The 5,788-nt window shown below is 34.4% G+C and overlaps 1 long non-coding RNA gene across 7 annotated transcripts; it reads right to left on the reverse strand.

Annotated features, from left to right (window-relative positions):
- Positions 1-245: 245 nt before the first annotated feature.
- Positions 246-5,788, reverse strand: LOC103402183 (uncharacterized). Of its 7 annotated transcripts, XR_011577318.1 has the most exons (5): positions 5,614-5,777; positions 5,164-5,204; positions 3,257-3,544; positions 2,364-3,176; positions 246-2,235 (listed from the first exon to the last, which is right to left on the reverse strand). It is a non-coding gene; the product is annotated as an uncharacterized lncRNA (long non-coding RNA). The 7 variants fall into 7 exon arrangements; XR_011577319.1 differs by lacking the exon at positions 246-2,235 and having other exon boundaries at positions 2,317-3,176; positions 5,164-5,321; positions 5,614-5,788; XR_011577316.1 differs by lacking the exon at positions 246-2,235 and having other exon boundaries at positions 2,317-3,176; positions 5,164-5,321; positions 5,557-5,788.

Genomic DNA, 5,788 nt, shown 5'->3' on the forward strand with positions numbered 1-5,788 from the left:
TCGTCATTCACAAGATTCGAACCTAAGACCTCTCACTTTCAAGTGAAAGATGAATACTATCAAACCATAGGACTGTTTGACTATTATTAGTATTGTTTTACATAATGAAATATCACCCTTTGTGGGGAATTTAGGGCCGGCGAATATTATGATACAAATGTGAGAAATTATTTTGCATATACATGTTACATCTAGTGGCAAAGTTAGGAATTGTTTGAGAGGTGTGAATTTAAAAAAGTGCTAGATTAAAAAAATATGGCAAAAATCAAATCTTTTTATGTAGTAGTGTCGTCCATAACTTATCAATACAAATAAGTTACAATTGCCGGCAATAAAAACGTCGCATAATAGGCTCCTTACTAATAAAAGTAAATACATCTTTCTCAATGTAAACAATCATGCTATCATTCAACCATTGGTCTCTTATTTTGTTACGCAATGGTCTTTTCATAATTTTCATAGCAAGAAAGCTCTCTCCGCCGAACTAGTAGCAACCGGTAACACCAGAGTCAATTTAAGAAGCCTATACATTAACTTATAGCTTGCACATCTCCCGGTCTTCACCAACTCCTTTGCAAGATCACTTATTCCTTTCAAAGATGAAAATTTACCATGCATCTTCATATACTATATGCCTAATAACTAATTAAACCAACAATTCAATTAATCAATACTAATAATCATATGAATATTCAATAACAAAATTTCAATTCAATTCAATATCAATAATCAAGAATTCAAAATTTACCCTAAATAACAATTTCATTCATCAATACTCATCAGATTTCATATCAATAACCAATAACCATGTTAATTAATTACTCTATAATTATATATCAATTAAACAAAATTTTGTATTAAATAATCAATTCGGTTAGGGATGACATAAATTTAGAAATTAAAAAAATTTACTTAAAATTTTGGAGAGAAGGGGCCAAAGATGGCAGCTGGCTGGAGGATGGTTGGCGGCTGGGCTGGGTTAGCTTGAAGTCTGGAAGCAAGGAAGGGCAACGGGCTGCTGCGCTGCTGGGATTTCTCCTCTCCAGTTGGTTTTCAAAGTGGGAAAGTAGAAAATCGAACAGAGTAATGCTATTCATACCATGTTTTTATACCACATTTCTATAACACCTTAGGTGGCATCTGATGTAGACAACCTCATCATTTGAAAAATTTATAAAACCAAGGAAATGAAGAAGAAAGACTCCTCATATACCACAATCATCATTTAATTAACTAATTTTTCTTAATTATTATTTTATTAAATAATAAACTAAAATTAAAAATCTAATTAATTCAAATGATGTGATTGTCCATATCAAATGCTACCTAAGATCATGTGGTACAAAAACATGGTATGAATAGCATTACTCAATGGAACAGGGTGGGGAAGAGTGAAGGCAACAGGGGCCAAACAACGTCGTTTTGACCTGGTTTTTAAGAAAAAAAATAGAACTCTGTGCAGTAGGGCTGCATGGCAACAATGGAACCTAGAAAAACAGACCAACTTCATCACTTACGATAGGACCAGAGGGGCGGAACCATAGAAGCTGACAGCCCCTCCTTGCCCCTATGTAGCTTTGCTCCTGGTTGCATCATCATCTTATACCCAATGCATGCAAAAATAACATTTTTAATAAATTTAAGAAAATAAAAGTATCATATGTGATGGTTGATAATTGAATTTCATTTTAATAATTTAAAAAAAAAATATTTAACTGTGAATCGCCACATCACCCTTTATTAAACAATGCCTACGCCTCTAGTTTCCTTGTAGTGAAAATTTGTTACATGAAATAAGAAAAAAATAAGAATGAAAGAGACGCTTTTTGGCACGCATGCAGATGCAGGCATGCATGCATCTCATGAATGCGTAGATTATACCAGGTAATAATGCTCGCGCGTTGCTGTGAGATTAGAAGTTGCTGTGAGATTAGAAATCAGCTGTAGTAAATAAATTTGAGCTATTAGATGTATGTTGGTATAATATTGATTATTGACCTTTTGTTCTGAATCAAAAACACTCATTCCAAAATACAATCCCAAGAACCCTTTCCAGGTAGTTGAACACCAAGAAGAATGCTAATTCTAACATTAAAATTCAATTTTTCTCCATGTTAAAAAGCATGCAAGCAGAGATAAAGGGCGTAGTTCTATTACCGGTAGGATTAGCTTACAAAGACATATACACTGTTCTGAATCATGGTTTCCCTTGTATGCATACTTAGAGAACTGTAGCTGTGGGAGTAAATAAAAAATACATGCTAAACTTAGAATCCATTGATATGCATAACGCAAACAGAGTCGCAACAGAGACAATCGCAACAGAGACAATCAAGTTTATTAAATATGTTTTAGATAAGTACTTGGCTTGTGGTATAAGTAAAAATTTTCCTCAAACGTAATGGCTACTTTCATGAGTTATTGTAATTCTTCTTGACCAGATACAGAAGAGTGACTTCTCAATGTATTCGATCTTTACATGTAACACTTATAACAAAATCCATTGACTAATCATTAAAACAAGGCACATGTAGGTGGAATTATACAAAAGTTAATTCAGGATGAATTAATCCAGTAATTTCTATGAAAAAAATGCATCAAGGTATGCACAAAATCTGTGTGAGGAAACAAATATCCAGCTGTACTGAGACTTGAATCATGCTCAAACCAATTCGGTCTAATACGTAAGAAACTTCATATTTGAATACCTGAATGGCTTTCCCCCACCACCTGGTTTCATGGATTGCCAGAAGCCATGGTCCCAGATCTCAACTTAAACAATTATTTGTATTTAATCTGCCAAAGCTTACTAAAAACTTTTAACCTTTCCAAATTTAATAGACTTGCAATAAGAAACAGAATAAGTTCCTCCTCTGTCTTTATGTCTCACATTGAGTCCCAAATAATCCAACTGCTACCCATTTGTGTTACCATCGCATACTAAACGAAACCTACATATAAGGGAGGAAATCCAAAAAATAGAACTCTCAAACCATAATTCATGCCTGCACAAAACCGTTATCTTCTCATGTTGCATCACCTGGGCCATCATATACCCACCCACAACCACGATAACATCATGTTATTTAATGACACACAACCATTCCACTCAGAAGCTGTCCACACACGGTACACTATCCGGAGAAAAAAAGTATGCAGGAATTTCTAAATTAAACCTACATATACAACAACAACAACAACAAAGCCTTTTCCCACTAAGTGGGTGGGGGGTTGAAATGTAGTAAATAAATTAAACCTACATATAAGGAAAGAAATTCAAAAGGTGCAAACATAATTACTGGACAAAGCACATCATATTTTCAACTTCATTTCAACCCCCCACCAACAATTTAATACTACGAAGTCATTCAAGTTCGAAAATAATATAAAAACTGACATGCCAAACTTGAATTAAGCAGTTATACGACATGAATACAGAATTAAAAAGAAAACTAACATCATACTATAAATTTTGAGCCCACTACCTTATCACTTACATCCCTTACATCCCCTGATCAGTCGAAGCATTTCCAATACATTAGACCTGCGACATACACAACACACATCACTTTAATAATCACCATTGCAAACAAAGAACAAAACATATTCATATAAGAAATCAAACAAACAAAAAACTGAAAACATTCGCTCGAAGAAACATGTTTCCTGCTATTGTGGGTCTCAAAAGTTTGCTGATGGAACCCTTTTGTGCCTTGAGTTTTTTGCCCTTGATTTAGAGGCATGCACAGAAGATAATCACAGCTAAGTTAGTTAGCAAGATTTTGAATAATTAATAATTATCGCATATGATAGAAGGTTAAGGTTCTAGCTGTGAAACTATGCTGCATTGGATTTTTCCCATATGGTTTACTAATCAACCCTAATTGTGCAACTAAGCTACTGGCAGGATTCAGAGATAAATATCAAAACGTTATGCAATTCAATCAGAAAAGCATTGAAATGCTTAGCTTTTAGTCTTAACACACTTTTCTTCTTTAGAGAAGAGAGGCATGGGAAAGCAATAGGAAGAGTCTGACAGGATTTTCTATAAACCAGATTTGCAATTGAATGTGGGGTTGGGCCACTTCACAATAGGTGCTCACTTATTACTTCAAATAACTATTAATTAAAAAGAATAAGAAACTATATATATACGTGTGTGTACAATGGCAGCAGATACGGATATTAGTAATGGTGGAGATCAAAATCCCAACGGATCAGATAGGTGAAAGAGAGAGGAAGCAATATAGGTCATACATGAATATGTACAGTTTTCCTTCTTCAACTAAAGCATTTAAATTCCTCTAATCTTCACCTTTTATAACCATAAAGACAACAATCCCAGATTTTGGGTTGAACAACCAGTCAAATTTAAAATGAAAGTACAGTTTTGCTTAATTCCTTTTGCTGATTGATGCAGCACATACTTGTCACTTGAAATTTATAATTACATCATTTGTAAAAATTATCGGAATCAAACCAAAAAACTAGAGAAATTAACAACCCTAACTACTAATCGAAGAACAACATATGCAAGCCATAATCAACCATTACACATATTTGGACAAACAATTTACGAAATCAGTGTATGACAAAGAGAAAGCAATCGCACACTTGCAATAACACTTCTTATTAGTAAAGCTAAACTACAAAAGCACCAGCAAGTTATGCCTTGAACAACCGAGGGTCGAATACATCTACTCTACACTATAAACAAAAATTCGCAGGGATGTGCACCATTAATTCGATCCAAGATCTTAGAGTCCATCTAGTAATAAGTACTAACATAACTACGGAATGAAAAAATACAAAAACTTCAATCTCAAACTGTTTGCTGATCTTAAAACAAAATCCATGCAACTGAACCTAACTAATACACAGCTCGGCTGAGCCAAAGATTTCAATTTACTGGACACAAAAGCAAAAAGTCACAGAATTTTATTAAGAATTTTTTTCGTACGTTTTCTCGGCTACCAAACAATGGAACCCAGATTATCAATGAACGCCCCACCCCCCCCCCCCCCCCCAAAATTCATTGAAAAAGAAAATCTAATTGCTTGCATTAAAAGACCTCGACAGACAGTTGACTAACATAATACAAATTCGTATCTGTAAAAGTAGACTCCATTTAAATAAGAATAATTAGGTTTAGGGGAGAAATACCCAAACAGTTAAGCCTTCACTTCTACATGTTTTGGTCCTTGCTGCAAAAAAGCAGGTCTGTCGTTATGCATAGCAGATTTTTTTTTCTTGCTGGTCCAGCAACGACAACTAACACAACAGGCACAATTAAAAGTTCAACCACTTCTTCACCAAAAAACCTACTTTACACAAATTTATTGAATAAGAATCCAAATAATTAGATTAAATCCAAAATTAAAACAAAGATCAGAAAATGAAATTGAAATTGAACGAAATTATCATTGCGGTACCAACCAAAAAAAAAAAACCCAGAAATCTAAATTAATAAAAAAAAAAATCCACACAACCCAAAAACCCACCCCAGTTGAATCGAATAAATCCCAGCAAACTCAAATTAAAAAAATGTGAAATTACCGAATAATTTTGGACATAAGGGTTTAGGACGAAGAAATGAGTGAGAGTATGAAGGACCTTTTGCACTGGTAATAGGGAAGCTGTCAAGAATTTCTTTTCACCAAGAAACTCCTATTGGCTCGTTGGTAAGGAAAATATTGAGGGAAAACCTAGACGAGGAAAGCAGAAAATGGAGAACAGATGAGTCGACGGAGAGAAAGAAAGAATGCAGGACGCGTGGACTGGATGGGTA

This window comes from Malus domestica, chromosome 02 (genome assembly GCF_042453785.1).
Source record: "Malus domestica chromosome 02, GDT2T_hap1".
In the NCBI taxonomy this organism is placed as follows: domain Eukaryota; kingdom Viridiplantae; phylum Streptophyta; class Magnoliopsida; order Rosales; family Rosaceae; genus Malus; species Malus domestica.